Source organism: Diceros bicornis, chromosome 37 (genome assembly GCF_020826845.1).
Source record: "Diceros bicornis minor isolate mBicDic1 chromosome 37, mDicBic1.mat.cur, whole genome shotgun sequence".
Taxonomy (NCBI): domain Eukaryota; kingdom Metazoa; phylum Chordata; class Mammalia; order Perissodactyla; family Rhinocerotidae; genus Diceros; species Diceros bicornis.
This window is the reverse complement of record NC_080776.1, coordinates 10,493,585-10,511,361: the sequence shown is the minus strand read 5'-3', so window position 1 is coordinate 10,511,361 and position 17,777 is coordinate 10,493,585. Positions and strand designations below refer to the sequence as shown.

The 17,777-nt window shown below is 38.3% G+C and overlaps 1 non-coding gene across 1 annotated transcript; it reads right to left on the bottom strand.

The window, feature by feature from the left end:
• Positions 1–16,090: 16,090 nt before the first annotated feature.
• On the bottom strand, positions 16,091–16,197 carry LOC131399346 (U6 spliceosomal RNA). Its single transcript, XR_009217112.1, has one exon. It is a non-coding gene; the product is annotated as a U6 spliceosomal RNA (small nuclear RNA).
• Positions 16,198–17,777: the final 1,580 nt, after the last annotated feature.

Genomic DNA, 17,777 nt, shown 5'->3' with positions numbered 1-17,777 from the left:
CAAAAAGTATATTTGAGATGGTTACTGGGGGAAGAATAGAAACTCATCAGGATGGCAGAGGATAAATAAAAATAATGGCAAGTAACAATTATCAAGCTTGTATGTACCAGAAATTGTGCTGAGCCCTTTCCATGGATCATCTTATTTAATCCTCACAATAGCCCCAATGAGGTAGATATTTTTATTATTTTCATTTAACAGATGACAAAACAGGCTCAGAAAGGTTAATAACTTGCCCAAAGGGGATGTCATACAGAGGAAAGATGTATGCAAGGCACTGTGTGTGAAAAGCAGGAAGAATTTGAGAAATGATCAGTAATTTAATGTGCTTAGGATGCAATAAGGGAGAAATCCTGTGGGTAAAGGGCAAGAAAATGAGACAAAGACTATAGCTGAAAAAGCCTTATCTAAAGTTCGAAATAAATCATTAGGCAGCATGGAACGCTTGAAGAATTTTCCCTTTCTTTCCCCATAATGTTTATGGCATAGAGAAGAGATAGATGCCCCCACCTCCAAGATCATCTCCTGCTTCCTCTTTGCTCAGCTAATTAACTACCATTGTAGGATGTGAGGGCTGAAGCATAGAGGCCCTCTCTCTCTGAGGTAGATGTGCTTGACTTCAGCTACAATAGCTATTACTTGGGTAACTCAAGGTTTTCCATGGCTGAAATAGCACAAAATTCTGACAATGAGGAGGGATTAAGGTCACAAGGATGCCTTCAGCCACAGGAGAAGTTCCCCACTCCCTACACCCTGTTCAGAAAGAAGTTCTGTTGAATGGAGATTATGTTGTGGTTCTGGTTCTAGAGAACTCCCTCACCTAAGGTCATTTGGGACATTTCCAAAAGAAGATAAGCCATCCAATATCCAGAAGCCTAGCTCAGCCCTTCCCCCCATTCATGGTGGACTCTCCAATGCAGCAGCCAATTGCTGAGCAGAAGGGGCTCCTCATCTTCCTGGTGTGCCTTGACTTTGACTTACAAAAGGCTTTCAATTGGCTTTTGCCCCAAGTCACGTATTTAGATGCTCAAATCCTCCTGCACAGGGAGAAATTTAAGTATGCCAGGCAAATACCATGGACTCTTAATTGCTATAATAATGAATAAAAAGGACGAAAATAGAAACAATGTTCAGTTAAGTAAATTGAACCTTCTGAAGGATCTCCTTCAAGTCAGTGATGGAATTGACGTGAATGCCTACTGTGACCTGGGTAGTATGAAGGAGAGGAGGCTGTGGATAAAATAAGGTGAATAAAACACAAGCAAACACAAGCACTGCCAGGTAGAAGGTGCAGTGTGACAAGGGCATTGCAACATGCTCTGAGAATTCAGACAAAAGAGAATGCACCTCTCCTTTTGAACATTTTTTTTTCAAAACTTAGTAATAAATAGAAAAGTGAGTGCTATTTGGATATCACTTCTGCTTCCTCTCCACAAATGGAAGGTGTAAAGGTGAAGCAAAGTAAGTGAATAACCCACAACTTGAAAAGTGTGGAACTGACTATATTCCTGCTTCCCAGTGTATGTGAACCAATAAGCGTATTGTCACATTCACATCACAATAGCTCTGTATCTATGAACAATTTGGATTTTACTTGTTCTTGTCTCATCAGCTAAAATAGAGCCTAGCCCAGAGCAAAGAATTCTGACAATAAGCATTTCTGGGAATCCTCATGGGTTAGCAAATGGATGTTTTTAAAAAATCTCTGTCAATCATCTAATGCTGGCCATTTTTCCCTCTCCTGCTCTGCTTCCTCCCTTTGAGTTCTTGCTCAAAATCACACAGCTAGTAAGTGGTAGAGCCAAGCCAAGACTCAAATCCAATTTTGTCTGACTCTGAATCTGATACTCTTAACCAGACTGGATTCTCATTATCTACTTCCATGAAAGAATGGATCTTGGTCAAATTAGTGTATTTCTAACAGTAATGATCCAGAAGATATTGACTATGTCTTTATGAGTTTTTAAGCCTTTTCTTGAATGTTCTACTGTTGCCACAAAAAAGAAGTGAGGCCAGTTTGTAACCAAAACAGCATTTCACTCACTGATGCATGTATTTCACTTATTTCTTTATTCATTCATTTGATTTGTTTCATTAATTCTTTTCTATTTTTCATTCATTCAACATATGTTTATTGTACATCTAAGAACCAGACACTTCTTGAAGCTGATCATATAATGGACAATGGGGCAGCCTAGCCCCCTGTATTCCTGGAGCCTACAATGGAACAGAAGTCAATGTCTTCCAGAAAGCTTCCTTTCCTTAATCCATCCTGCAGATCACCAGACTCATGCTGCCCCTCAGCTCCAAAATCATCAGTGATTTGACAAAGACAGCACAATTCTTCTCCTTATCTTTCAAGGGCCCTGGTGTGATCCCAATCTAACCAGCTATCTCTAAGGCTATTACTGTAATAATCATGCCACTTGAAACGTGATGCAGTAGAAAGCCCCCTGGACAAGGAGAAAAGAGAAAAGTAGATTTGAATCTCATCTCTGCCACTATTAACTCTGGAAACTTCAACAAATAAGTTAATTTCTCTGAGCCCCGGTTACCTCATGTATTAAATTGGGAGAGGGAATAGATTTGGATTCAACGTATTTAAGAATTATTCTTTGAACACCTAATATGAATCTGAATTCCACGAGGCATTTCCTCATATTACAATATATATTTTATTTAAAACTTCACTTTAATAATGAGCAAACTGAAGGCAAATGATGTTGGCTTGAATAAAGTTACATAACTACTAATTGCATAGATTTCGTTTGAACACAGGTGTCCTGATTCCACTTGAAGAACTGACCAGATGACCACAAAAGATTCTTCCAGCTCAAAAAGTCTATTCCTGCCAGCTTTGCAGTTTTATCTCTACTTTTCATCATGCAGAACCAACTCTTCAGCCAAAGGTGACTTCACATTTTTTCCCAAATGTCCTTTCCTTCGCTTGTGGAGCCCCATTTTCCTTTCCTTATTTAAAAAAAAAATCTCTATGTCATTGAGCAAAATGACCTTCTCTTTTATCTCTTACTATTGTTAGGTATCTAGTCATATCTTTTTATTCATGAGACCAAAGATATTTCATATTTAAGCAGAACCTAGGTGGCATGTGTGAAAATTGAACATTACATGTCAAAATACCCTAGGTGTTTCATATCAAGCGAGGTGTTCAAAGTCCCGTCATAAGCAGACATAACAAAAATCCAAGGGTCTGTATTAGTGGTGAATAGAAGTAGGAGGATTTCTCAGATAAACCAGACAAGAACAAAGACATCCAGGGATAAAAACATCAGAGGATTGACACCTGTTCCACCTCTGGCATCAAAAATCAGAACATAGAGGATATAAAAATTTTGTGCCACACCAAATGGTTGGACCACTGAAAAGGGGGGGTTCTCAGTTGATCCCAAAAATGTATGCTGAGACCTAACCCTTCTTTTGACAAATAATGATGGAGAATAAGCCAAGAATCTCAAATTGGCCAAGAATAGCTCAATTCCATTGCATCCTGTCTCTTTTTTAGTGGCATTTACACCTGAAAATTTCCAAATTCCTAAGGGTATTGTGGGAGGATACAGAAAGAAGAGGTATAAGGAAGAGTTCTACCATGTTACCTTTTATGGCTGCTGTTTACCCTTAATGGGATTGTTTTAAAAGCCCACCACAAATGCATCATTTATCTGAATCTAGACAGGTTCAGGAGGAGTTAAGAGATGGTGCTAACGGCTCTAAGTCACTTCCTTCTGCACTAGACTTAGCCAAGGCCCTTCTGGAACAGGAAACCTAAAAATCTCTGCTATTTTGTCAAGATCCATCTCAAACACCAATTGCTCCATGAAGTGTGTCTTGATGATTCAACTTTAAATGGCTCTGATCATTCTCATCATTCCTTTCTTTCACCACCACCCCTCCCCCAACACATTATGTCTATCTTTATCTTTAATCCTAAAGCTCTATTGCTACTTTCATGTGTGTGTACCCAGGGGTCTAGTGAAGCCCAGACCCTTTGCCCCATGTGTTCCTCAAGACACTGGGTTCCTCTAACTTGAAATCTATACATGCTCTGGCATGACCTTTCAGGATGCATGTCCACCTATAGAAACTGAATCACCTTGCAACTCATCCAGGAGTTCTTTGAATATTTTCCACTCTTGAACCTGTGGGCTACTCACAAGAATTCAGAGTGAGTCTCTCCACAGTTTCCTCCTTGCCCTTGAATGCAGAAGAGGATTCAGAATAGCCAATTTAGCATTGCTTCTCAGGCCTGGCATTAACCATTTGAAGCTAGAAACTCACTAGAGCTTTGAGCATTCATGGAACTCAGCTACCTTGTTCTTTAAATACAGCTAGTAATGTTCTGCTCATTGATGCCTAAGAGGCCAGTAGAGAGGCTCTTTTCTCTATACTTGGATATTTGTCTCAGCTTCGTCCTCATCAGCCAGACCATGCAAAAGCCCAAAGTGTGAACTCTATGGCACCCACATGAACCAGCAGAAGTTCCCCATACGTGGTTCTCTTGCTTGAGACAAAAATAGTCTCTTGCTTGTGGATGAAACCTCCAAAAACTGTCATTCACCAAGGTCAAAATACCGTGTGTCTGTCTTAAAGACTCTCATCCACATCACAATAGTTAAATGCCAACTACACAACTATAAAAACTCATCTGGGCTAACATAAACCTCAAATCACCAAAATCAAAAGACCGTACCCCACACTAAGACTATGGCCAAAAGTCATGCATCTTGACCTACCAAAGACTTTGCTGCTCAGTGTAGTTTGCTCCCCTAATTTCATTCTTTTTTAATTTCTTTGTGCTACTGGCCAATGCAAAAAATATTGGAGGATTTTAAATTTATTACCTAAAATCTGCGGCCTCACTCCTCCTGTCTGCCACTTAGCAGCAGAAGGCTCGTGCAGGACAATGTAACCCAGTGCAAATGCTCTATGCAGGGAGGCAGGCTCCTAGGAAGAAGGGCAGAATCCAGCCAGTTATCCTTCCCAAGTTTACTGATCAATAAGTGTCCTACATTCATTGATGGGGAGTGAATCACAAGGTAGAGAGAAGCCAGGAGACACACTTGGACATGGAAGAAAAGGCCACGAATAAGGGCAAACTATTTCTTCCTTCACAATGTCCTCTTCATCCCTAGCAGCACCTAGCAAAGAATATCTCATCTAATGGATGCTCAATATATATGTAGTTATTGGCATGAAACTGAACTGGAAAGAATCCTGGATTTTTCTTTTTTCTGTTTTACTGTCACCCTAACAGGAAACCTTTAGAAATGTGAAAGAAGCAAACCCATCTGAAATGTACATTAATTCCTAGATCCCCCCAGCACACAGGCTTAGCAAAGGGATGAGATATTTTATTGACTTTAAGAGGTTTAATTAGAGAGTCCTTTAAAATTAAATTCCCAATCACTCATTTCTCACTCTGGCTCAGGACCTGTTTCCGACCAGCTGTTTTAACCCGTTTTCCCCACGTGGACTAGTAGGAAATACCAAAAGAGGCTTTCACCCTGGAAACATCACCGTACTGATTTTCCAGGTGGCTGTCCCAAGGCTGAGCCAAGGCTAGGCTTCCTTCATATCTGCATAATTGCAGAACGTTAAACTGGAATGGATAACACAAACTGTCTAGGATTATGCAGTCATTGCTCAGTTTCAAAAACTGAAGTCTACAGAGAACAAGTGATATTTTCAGGCTCCCTCAACACCTGCAATGGCAAAACTCAGGATGGAATCCAGGCCACTGTGACCCTGTGAACAGGAATCTCACTGCTTGATGTCTTCGTCATAGTCCTTGGACCAAGGTCCGCCATTTTGTTTTCTCTGTTCTAGTGGCTGCATTGTCATACATAAGGAAAAATGTGAACATGAGCTAAAACAACTATGATTCCACTAAAATCGCCTTGCATGTTTCTCTTAGGGCCAGTGATAGGGAGGCACAGACATTCTTCCTCTAAAGCTGCTTGACCTCTATTTGATTGAAAGCAACATCTGGTCTCCAGGCTTCCAGCGGTGTTTCTCCTATTGAGAGGTAGCCAATTGCAGACAGATGTGACATTTCCTCAACACATTGTGTTGACATCACTGACATATACCTTATTTGACCAACGGGCAGCCAAGCTTCTCAACACCTTTAAATCCGAAGCAATTCCTGCCCAAGATGGCAGAAGAGCTATTCTCTGCATAGACTTTTCCAAGAGAGATGCAGAATGAGTCCAGATCTCATGCTGACTGCTTCCCATATTTTTTTCTGCTCCATATCCTGTCACTTAAGCCCCAAATTGTTCCCTTTCATACAATAAATGTGAATCACAGAACAAAAGTCATGAACAGGTATATCGCCTACAAAAAACAATGAATACGTCTTAAATTTCAGCCACCCAAAAAGCCCCCAGGTGCAACACTCTCTTACAGCTGTCATGTAGTGACTTAATTCTTACTCTGGGACCCCAGCCTCTCCCTAATCCACTCTGTCCTATGTACCTCTCTGTACCCTTGTTACCCTATACTTTGTGAGGTAAACAGGCAGATACTATTACCTCCAACTGCCCAAAGAGGAACCTACAGTCCAGAAAGGGAATGTGGCTGGCCAGAGGTCACTTAAGTAGTTTGTGGCAAAACTAGGATTAGAACCAAGGACTTGATTCCAATTCCTCTGTTTATTCCAAGGGATCAAAGAGAAGAGTTATGCACTCAAGAGTTACTAATGTACCATGAAAATGTTGCTCTTATTATTATTTATATTATCACCATTAGTTTATTAATTATAGCAGCTAGAATTATCTTCTCTATTGTCTTTTCTCCGAAAAGTGGCTGAAATGGCTCCTTACTTTGTGAATCACATGGTAACGAGGGCATTGCATAGATTTCCTTCTAGAACGTTCTCCATCTTAACATTCCTCATTTCCCACTCTTACCTATAAATGATATTTATTGAGAGCTCAGTATACGCCAGGTACTATTTAAAGTGTATTACATGAATTAACTCATTTGATCCTCATATGAGATAGAAATTAGTATTATCCTCATTTTACAGATGAGGAAAATCAAGCACAACTAGTTAGAAATAGAGACAGGATTCAAACCGAGACAGGTGTCAGAGCCCGTGCTGGAATCACTGTGCTATAAATACTCCCTAAAGGCACACACTGAAAGCCCTCAGATCTACATGGTCAGGTTCAGTAGTTGTTTAATTAATTGAAAAAGTTAGCTAAAGCAGGAAGTCATCAAAAAGAGAAATACATAGCTACATTTATTCTATGCATTTATTTTAAGTTAAGACAGCATTTTTTTTAGCAACTCCTTGTTTTCAAGTATTTCAAAACCATTCAATTCATTTTTCCAAAATCCAAGTCATTTTTTTGATGGAGGCTTATACTTGGTTACTCCACATAATTATAATAGTAGGTTTTAAGGGACATAAACAGGTTTTTCGAAGAAACACAACTGGCTCTTGGAAAACGTAGAAGTAAACTTGGAGCATTCAGCTGGCCACAGGTGTCACTGAATATGTCTGCAAGAAGGAATAGAAATGTCAGACGAGGAAATTGAGTAAATAGGGGTTATTAATGTAACTTCTGCTATATCTACTGATGATATGCTATTATGCTATTAGATATGCTATTATGTGGCATATCTAAGTGGCACATAATATCCCAATTCTGCTGTTTCTAAATGAAAATTAATAAAGCAAGGGTTCATATAAGTACCATAACTATTGGTTTAGATAGAAAATGTTACATTAATTCAGGAAAGAAGTAGATCAAAGGCAGAACATAAGAGGCTTAGGAACTGGCTAGTTATAGGAAGAAGAGAAGAAAGGAGACAAAGGCAGCTCTGAGTTTTCATATCTAGGTACCTGGGAGAATGAACTCCAGAATGAGGTTGAGAAAATTTGACGGAGGTAGGATGAGATTGTCAGACTACGTAATGAGTGTAAGTAATTTGAAGTTGGCAGAATATCCAAGAGTAAATATTTATCAGGGCTTTGGGATTTAGTGTTGAATCTTGAGACCAAAGTCAATGTTGGCGAGTCCAGCGGAGGCTATAAATTTAGGTAAGTTCTCCAAGGAAAAGGGAGGAGAAAAGAGAGAACAGATTTTTTTAAACAACAGCAGAATCATTACACTGCATCAAGTATAAATTAGGGGTCCAGAGGAATGCAGAAGAGGGGTGGGCTACAACTTCTCCGTCACGGCAGCTGGCACCCCTTCAAGAAACTGAAATATGAAATGAAGCCACTGCCTTTTCAAGTTCTAATGCCAAGTAAGTCTAGAAATGTCCTTGTTCCTTCTTCTCTAGCATCTCCCTTCCATGACAACTCCAAGACTTTGAGAAATGCCTATTCAATCCAGGTGTGGGTATTAGTGTTTTGAGAAGAGAATGTTAAAAAAAAAAATCTTTAAGAAAAGTCCAAAAGAATAACAAAAGCTGCTTAGGCATCCAAGAAGTCCAATTGCTTTTGAACTTCGAAGGGACAGAATTAAAGGGTTCATGTATGAAGATTAATTCAGTTTGCCTGATAGTGAAGAAAATAAATTGGTGTAAGTGGGATTAAAAAGAGACAAGTACCAGACAAGGGAGATAGTTATCTTAGAGTGTTGCCATTGAACATGGTAGACTGGCCTCCACAGGCTGATGAATTATGGCTGTGTTCACGCATTGTCAGTGAAATCTGCTAAACCAGTAAGCTGGTCCATCCCTCTCTAGAAAAGAGATGCGCTTATAGTCCAAGGATCACCTCCACAGTCCTGCAGTGGCGTGCTCTTCACACAGGGCAGAAAAACCATCTCCCTTCCCTACAGAGTTACACTCCACTGTCAAGCTTCTAGTCCTGCCTTAGGCCCAGTATTCCCAGTGTTAACATGTTTTAATCATGTGTGCACACATATACACCCACACTCTTGGCTGGGTCTTTCAGCTATGCTATATGCCTAAAAGAACCCTCCCAACCTCCTCTTCCCAGCCCTAGAGCAGAGCAAGTCCTCTGTATCTCAGTGCCCAGATCAACATCCATTCCCATCTGAATGAGTGATTTTCTTTCAGGCAAAAGACCCATTCTCAGTCTTGCTGTTTCCAGATGCCTGTGCTTCTGGCTAGAGAAAAGTAGATCTAATTCCTTACTGGGAATATGTTGAACATGTTACCCTTTCCACTAAAACATTATTGTGGTTTAGTTGTTGTGCATCAGAATTTTGGATAGGTAAGAAAAAGCAACCAAACAAATTAATATTTAATGGTAGAATCAATTGCACACTCTATTTTTTCATAGATATTTTCCCAGAAAACCTCAAAGCTTCTATTTAGCTGCTTATCTGCTGTTTACTCCAGGTCTTTTCATTATTGCTTTGCACTTTTCAATTTTTGCACTTCTGCTAAGTGAGAAGCCTAACAGAGAAGTTCAGCACTGGAGGAAAGAAATGACCCATGTTGCCCAGAGGTTGGAGTTTTGGCAGGACCCATTAACCATCCATAAATTCATTGACACTAAGATATCTCCTCAGAGTCACACATATTGGTACCACCATTGAATCAGACATCATGTTTCCAGATTTTAGATTTTAGTGCCATTTCTACTTAGACGTGTCACTTTTCTTGCTAGATAATAACTTGAAGAAAAAAATCACAAGTCATCTTAAAGTAATATTGTTCACTCTACTCATTTTAGAAAATGAGAAAGTGATTAAAAATAAATTAAAATCATCCACAATCTCTCTCCTCCTTAATGTAGTTTCCATTAACATCTGGTTATGTTAACTTACTGGTCTTTTTTTCCTATTTTATATTTTTGGCTATTTTTGCACAAACTTGTCATATTGCTATGTTTCAATTATGTATCTGATGTCTTTGATGTATATTTTAGTGGAAACATTTCCTACTCTATTAAAAATTATCAACATCATTTTGGTGGCTGCATGATATTCCAATATGAAGATTCATCACCATTTGTTTAACTTTTCCCTATTGTAAGACACTCAGGTTATTTTAGTTTCTTATATCATATGTATCACTGTAATCACCAACTTGAAGATAAATGTTTGCACACACTTATCAGCTGCTTGATTTCAGACAAGTTACTTGAACTATCTGTAAGTCGTCTGTTCCTTCATCTATAAAATAGAGATAATAATTACCCTTCACTCCTAGGTGGCTTAAAGGATTAAGTTTACATTTACAAAGTTCTTAGAATAGTGCCTGGAATCTAGTAAGTAACAAAAGTCTTGATGAAGAAATAAATAAATTTTCAGCTCTTATTATTTGCACAGGTCAATCAAACACTGATTCAGTGAACCCCCGTGTTCTGGGGGTTGTGAGGAAGAAAAGGCAATAAACCATAAGTAGCTCACACCAGCCTTCTCACCTTGAGTGAAACATTTGGGATCCTAGACAGAGCACATAGCAGGTGATATTTCTACACCCAAACACAAAGTATACCCATGAACTGATCTCTTCAGAAAGAAATGTTCTTCTTTCTATAAATCAATAGCTAAAATAAGTGGATGATTAGTGTCTATAAAGAGAAAATGAAATTTTACCCATTAGATCATTGTAGAAAAATTCTTGCCTATTCTCAAAACATATCCTTTCATCATTGAGGATTTTATAAACTTTTATTATTTTTATCACATATATGCTTATAATTTATCTGTTGACAAAATATATATTTTAAAAATAGGCAAAAAATCCTAAAAACACAAATATCATTTTAGCAACTATCTTTTCAGTGTATATTCAGACTCCTTTCTCCTTTTGTCTAACAAATTTAGCTTCTGTTCAATACTATACATATTATTTTGTAACTGGCATTTTTACTTAAGTATCTTTCCATGTTGATAAATGTACAACTTTGATATTTTGTGGAAATCTATTTTATGAGTGCACCATAACTGACTTACATGAACCTCTGTTACTGTACAATTAAGAACTTCTTGTTATTATAAACAAGACTATAATAAACATCTTGAGATAAATATCTTTGTACACTTGTCCAATTCTTTCCCTTAGGATAAATTCCTCATAACACAATCGCTGATCCAATCATATGTATACTCCAAGACTTTCATCAAATTGCCACCCAGAATATAAACCACCCCCAGCAGAGTACGAGAATGTCTGTTGTCCTACATCTTTGTCAACATCAAGAAGTTTCTTTCTTGCAATTTTCACCAATATGATAACTAAAATGTAGTATCTCATACATATATTTACATCTCTTTGATTACTAATAAAGTTTAAACTTTTAAAAGATATTTTATCTTTAGAAAGATATCTTTAGCCTTCAGAAAGTCTAGGAGTAAGGGATTGAAAACTAAAGATATTTGTAATGTAGTAGTTCTTAACATTATTTGGGTCTTGGTCTGATGAAAACTGTTGAGTGATGCACACACACACACAAAATGTGGCATACAATTTCATACATCTTCTGTAGTATACCTATGGGATAAATGATGTCCACAGAGGTGTCTGCCTTAGATTAGTGTTAAATGAGTAATCACAAATTCATCCTGCTTCCATCCTTCTTCATTGGAACATGTCCAGTCAGCTTCAGTTTTCTAGTAGCGGTGCGCAGAATTAGAACTAATTCCACCAACAACTTCTCAAGCTGTGCTATATTTAAACAAAATCTCAACATGAGAAAAGTAAGCAAACTGGAAAGCTCCAGCTCTGGTAATGGATGATTTGCGTAGACGAGCCATTTCTTCAAGGCATTCCAGGCTGTGAGGTCTAAAAGGGGAGCTCAGGACACCGGCAAAGAAGCGCTGAGGTTGAGTCATTAATCCTCAGATAAGCCACATACAGCTCCAAGAGCTATTAGGCCCTACGGACTTTATCAAGCTTATGAGGGGAAAATGAGTACAGGCAATCTCCTCTGAAAAAAAATCTGCTGTAAAATAGCCAATCTCAAAGAAATACATTAGGGGATAATTATTAACTTTTCTTACAGATTTTTCATTTGACAATAGGTTTTATTATAGGTCTCCTCTAAACAGTACCTAGGACATTTAAAAATAATTCTGTTTTCAAAAATGTGATTTACCACTCACTTATTGTGTAAAATGTCTTGTTCTCCTGAGACTAAAGATGTTCTATGCCAATAAACTATTTTAATGCATCATCTGTGGCTCCTTGGGAGACCACAATGCTTGATAGATAGCAGGAGTGATCCACTGTGTTATTACAGAGGCTGTACTCAGAAGGATAATCAATAGATCGGTGTCAAGCTGAGGAGCAGAGGAGGAGCATCACTAGTGGATTTCTTCTTGTCTTTGATGTGAGAATATTGGTATTCCATGTTTCTGCCAGTGATCCGCATGATGGAATAGTTAGTACAACGTTAAGCTTTGCAGGTGACACAAATCTAGAGTGGCTGGCATTTGCATTGGAAGATTAAATGCCTTTGTGTATTTGAAGAGTGTTCAGAAATAAAGAGAACTGAACATGAAAAGGATAAGTGAAGGACAGAAACACTGGACAGAAACAACTTGAGCAACCAATGGAAAAACCACAAAGGAAGAGGACCCACCTGTCTTGAAAAACACAGCCACCAAAGGCATAAAGAATCAGATTTGAAGATATGATGACCTTGGACCAATTTTTAAAAGAAACCATTCATTTACTAATTCAATAATATTTATCAGGCACCTGGTCTGGGCCAGCCCCTGTGATGCTGAGATAGTTAAATATAGACACCATGATCCGGTCTTTCCAGCAGATCATTTTTGATAATGGAATATATTTTACTAGGAGCTAAAATCCAGGAAGTTTCTTCTCAGCTTTGGAGGAAGGGTGAAGATTCTGGAAGACTGTTGAGGAAGAGGCACAGAACAGAGTTAAAATGTGAGACCTCAATTGGAAAGACAAAGTACCTGGTGTTTTTCAGCCTTAAGAGGGATCCAATAGTAGTCTAATGAAGATACCCCGCTATTTCCATTTACTTAGAGTGGAACTTCTTTTAAATGGGTCCAAACACTGCACAACAGTATAAATAAAGACAATGCTGGGGATAGTCAAAGTTAAAATAGAATTTAGGTGGACAATATGGGAATCTCCTTTGCAAAACTTTGAAATGCAATAATCCCTTTTGGATAAGACTTCTGTTAAACGAAGGATGTAGTTCATGGCGTCCCATATCCCTTCTAGTTGTTTCTATCTATAAGAGCTCTACTTAATGATGATTTTCAGATTCTCAAATTGGAAACTAGCCCATCACCTGGACAAGAATAAACATTTTTTGGACTTGTTCAACTCTTAGGCATTTATCTCCTTATTGAATTACAGTTTATCTCAGCCACCGTCTATGCAATCCTAAAATTCTAATTGATATATGGGAAGGTGGCCCCTAAATTGAAGTATTAAAACTATTACATTTTAGACTTTGTAGATATTTCTCATTATATAGGCACAACTCTATTCTGTAGATGTTCTTCTAACCTTTGCTAGCCTTTATATCTAGTAAGTGTTTTCTAATTTGAAAGGTAATATGTATTTACTAAGAGCTTAGAAAATTTATTTAGAAAATTTAGAAAACTCAGGTAAGCAAAAGAAGAAAATAAAAATTGCCCAAACCTTATTGCTCAAAGATAACCACTGTTCACATTTTTATTTCATCTGGTCTGTGATTTCAGCATTTATGCCTTCCCGTTGTGACACACATTTTCATATGTAGAACAATCCCATGGGCTTACCCAGATTCAGTCAACTGGGCTGCAGCATTCACAAAAGAACCTTTGGTTTATTCACAATTCCCACAGTAACTGCAGAAGTAAGTGTTTCTTCTCAAGCTTGTGGAAGGGCAATAATGTAAAGCAGTGGGTGGAAATATGGCACGGTGGTTATGAGTCCAGGGTTGGACGTCCTGTGTTCAAATCCACCCTGTCTCGTTGTTATGATCTGGAGCAAGAGCGTTCATCTCTAAGTCTGTTTCCTCATCGTTAGAATAGCCAATAACATCTCCTACCTAGTCAGCTTGTTGTAAGCATTAAATAAATATCATAAAACATGCCCAGTACAATGCCAGCCACACAGAAGGGGCTCAGTAAGTGTGTTGGCACTTGTTTTTTATATTATTTATTACTATTATTACAATACTCTGAGTGAGAGCCACTGCTCTGTGTGTATAGATGTGTGTACCTTCCTTTTTTGGAAGGTTAACTTATAATGCTCATCTGTCCACATTAATAAATGTTATTCCAAAATATAACTTTGAAATATCTGCATAATAATCCATTATTTGCACTTATTACAAGTTCTTTAACAATTCCCTGTGTAGGATATTTAGGTTGTCTATAACTTTTCAATTGTTATAAATAGTGATGTGGAATTAGAGGATTATGGAGCTTACAAAAGTTCAAAGCTCTTAACACGTGTTGCTGAACCGCCCTCCAGAAAGTCTGGATCGTCTTATAGTCCCACTGGCAGTGTATAGAATTCACATGTTGGTTTGTAGGTGTGGCCTTTCTCTCCCCAAAGCCCTGTCTGACTTCACTTAAACTCCAAGATGATAATGAAAAATTCTGTTATTTCTTTGGTTATTAACATCCACTTGGCTGATATTTCAAACCCAAGCTTCACAAAACTGAGTTTAACATCTTCTGACTTCCTGTCTCTTGGTGCCAACAACCTCGTCAGCAGTATACGCTTAAAATTCACCTAGTCATTTACTCTTTCCACTCTCCTACTTTCTGTATGGAACATATTGCAAAATCCTGTGACTTTTCCTCCAAAATATCTTTTGGTCCTGCTTTTCTTTCCATATCTACTATCATCAACCTAATGGATGGCCTCCCTTCTCTCTGGCTAATACCATTGCAATAATGACCAATAGATCTCTCCATATCCCATCTCTTCTTTTTTCAGCTTCCTCCACCTTGGCACCATATTAGTCTGATCATGCTGTTCTCCACTAAAAATCCCCCAGAGGGTCCACACTCTCTGTGGAATAAAGCTCAGACTTCTTAGTCTGGCATTCAGCATCATTTAGTCTGTCCACATGCTGCCTTTCTAGGTCTCTGGTCCCTCTCTCCCTTCAGGAAAACCTTGCCCCTACCAGGCTCGGCAGTATCCACCTGCCTATATTTGCTTAGACGGCTCCCATTGGAATCCTCTTTTCTCTCTCTGTTTTTCAAGATTCAGCTCAATCTCATTTTCTCCATGAACTCTTCCCTGGCACTTTGCCAAAAACATCTCTCATTTCTCAAAATTCTCATATTCCCTCATTTGTTTGGGGAGATGTGGTAGGCAGAATAATGATCTCCCTACAAAGACATCCACATTCTAATCCACAAAAACTGTGAGTATGTTATATTATATGGCAAGGGGGAATTAAGGTTGCAGATAAAGTTATGGTTGCTAATCAGCTAACTTTAAGATAAGGAGATTATCTTGGATTATCTGGTGGGCCCAATGTAATCACAAAAGTCCTTAAATGTGGAAGAGAGAGGAAGAAAAGTCAGTGTCAGAGCAATGCAATGTGAGAAAACCTTGATCGACCATTGCTGGCTTTGAAGCTAGAAGGGGTCCACCAGCCAAGGACTGCAGGCAGCTTCTGGAAGCTGGAAAAGACAGGAAAACAGATTCTCCCCTCAAGCCTCCAGAAAGAAATATAGCTTTGCTGACACCTTGATTTTAGCCCAGTGAGACCCATTTTGGACTTCTGACCTCCAGAAATGCAAAATAATAAATTTATGTTGTTTTAAGCCATTAAGTGTGTGGTCATTTGTCACAGCAGCAATAAGAAATTAATACAGGAGGCAAGATAGTGTGGTGGAAAGAGTATAATTTTGGGATAAATACACCTGGATTTGTATCCCAGATCTGCCACTGGCTAACAATGAGATGCTGGACACATTTTTGATTTTTTTAACTTCTTTGTACCTCGGTTTTGTTATCTGTAAAATGTGGGGAAAGATACTTAACATCATGAGGTTATTGAAAGGGTTAAATTACATTTTTTTATATATTTAACGCCCAAGATAGTGTCTCTGGTACCTAATAGACACTCACCTAAATCTTTAACAATTAGATCCCTCTCTTCCTTCACTATGGCCTTTAAAATATTCATTCGTTTTTTTTTCTTTTTTTAAATATGGAATGCTTTGGGAATTTACGTGTCATCCTTGTGCAGGGACCATACTAATCTTGTCTGTATTGTTCCAATTTTAGTATATGTGCTGCCAAAGTGAGCACAACATATTCATTCTTTAGTCATTGCTATGTGGGATTTGCCCTAGCTTTGCCAGTATATTGTGGGTAATCAATGCAGTTGTTTGTTTTTTACTTTTTTATACCAGGTTCTAAGCACACAGTAACCCAGGTGGAGGGAAAGAAGGAAGGAAAGATGGAAGGAAGGTAGGAAGGAAGGAAGGAAGGAAGGAAGGAAGGAAGGAAGGAAGGAAGGAAGGAAGGAATGAGAGAAAGAAGGAAATTTGAATAAATTTATCACTTTTCAGGCAGTATTTTTTATTGTATCACTCTAAAATATTCTGCCAATCTGGATATGAAAGAAAAAAAAAATGTTTCATAAAATTCTTCCCAGGAGAAGAGAAATAAAAATAAATATGTTTTGTCATGTTGTATAATTTGATTTTAGCTTTTTATGAATCTTCTCCATCAATCAATGATACATTTTCAAATTGTAAATAGCTTATGATGATCAAAACAAACAGCAAACATAGGCCACAAATTGATACAAATAATTTTCTCTCTAAGGTGTTGATTGAACAAAATGGAATCTCATTGAGATCCAATTAAGAAGAACTCACCAGGAAGCCATAAATGACCCAATGCATCTTGTGGGTTTACAAAAATAGCTCATAGAGTGAAAGAAACTGTCTGTTGTTGTTGCTTTCATGTTTGTTCAAAGTACTGTTTCAAAAAATCATCTTAGAAACCAGTTGCATATTATCATAAAGGTTTCACTTCCTGGTTAGAGACAAAGAAAGAAGGAAGGAAAGATGAAAATAAGGAAGGAGACTAACACTTCATTTGCTCTGCTCGATCCCAACACCATGCTGAGTGCTTTCACATGCATCTCATTTAATTAAAGGAATTTGAAGTTTCAATTTGTGGACTCGAAAGTAATCCACTGGGTTGTAAGTGAAAGATCTTAAGAGTGTGCTGACGACAAACTGGGCTGACAGTGTTGAAATATAGACTTAAGCCTTGAGTTAAGGGAATTCAGCTCTTGTTGAATTAATGAAATATTTCAGCCCAGTAGGATTTGTTTTTTAATTTTTTATTCTGCAAGGAGTCAAACTCAATTTCCTGAGGTGTAACCTTATAGTTTAATTTTCAAGGAAACAAGTTAAGAAAACAGTAGCTCTGTGGCCAGCCCAATGGCGTAGTGGTTAAGCTCACATGCTCTGCTTTGGTGACCCCAGGGTTCATGGGTTCGGATCCTAGGCACGGAACTACACACTGCTCATCAAGCCATGCTGTGGCAGGCATCCCACATACAAAATAGAGGAATATTGGCACAGATGTTAGCTCATGGCCAATCTCCTTCAACAAAAACAAAAACAAAAAAAAGCAGTAGCTCTCCCTTTTTGAAAAGGAAACTTACTGGCCCCGATGAACCATGACACATGGTGCACTTCGCAATGGCAGGTGGGGCTGATCTCTCCCCACTTGATTTCTCACATGCAAAGGGAAACTTGTTTACCGTCATCAACAAGCATCCATTAGGCATCTAATGGAATGGAGAGTTATGCAAAGAGAATTCAACAGACACATTTTCCTGTCCTCCTCACCTTCTCAAATTATGCAAA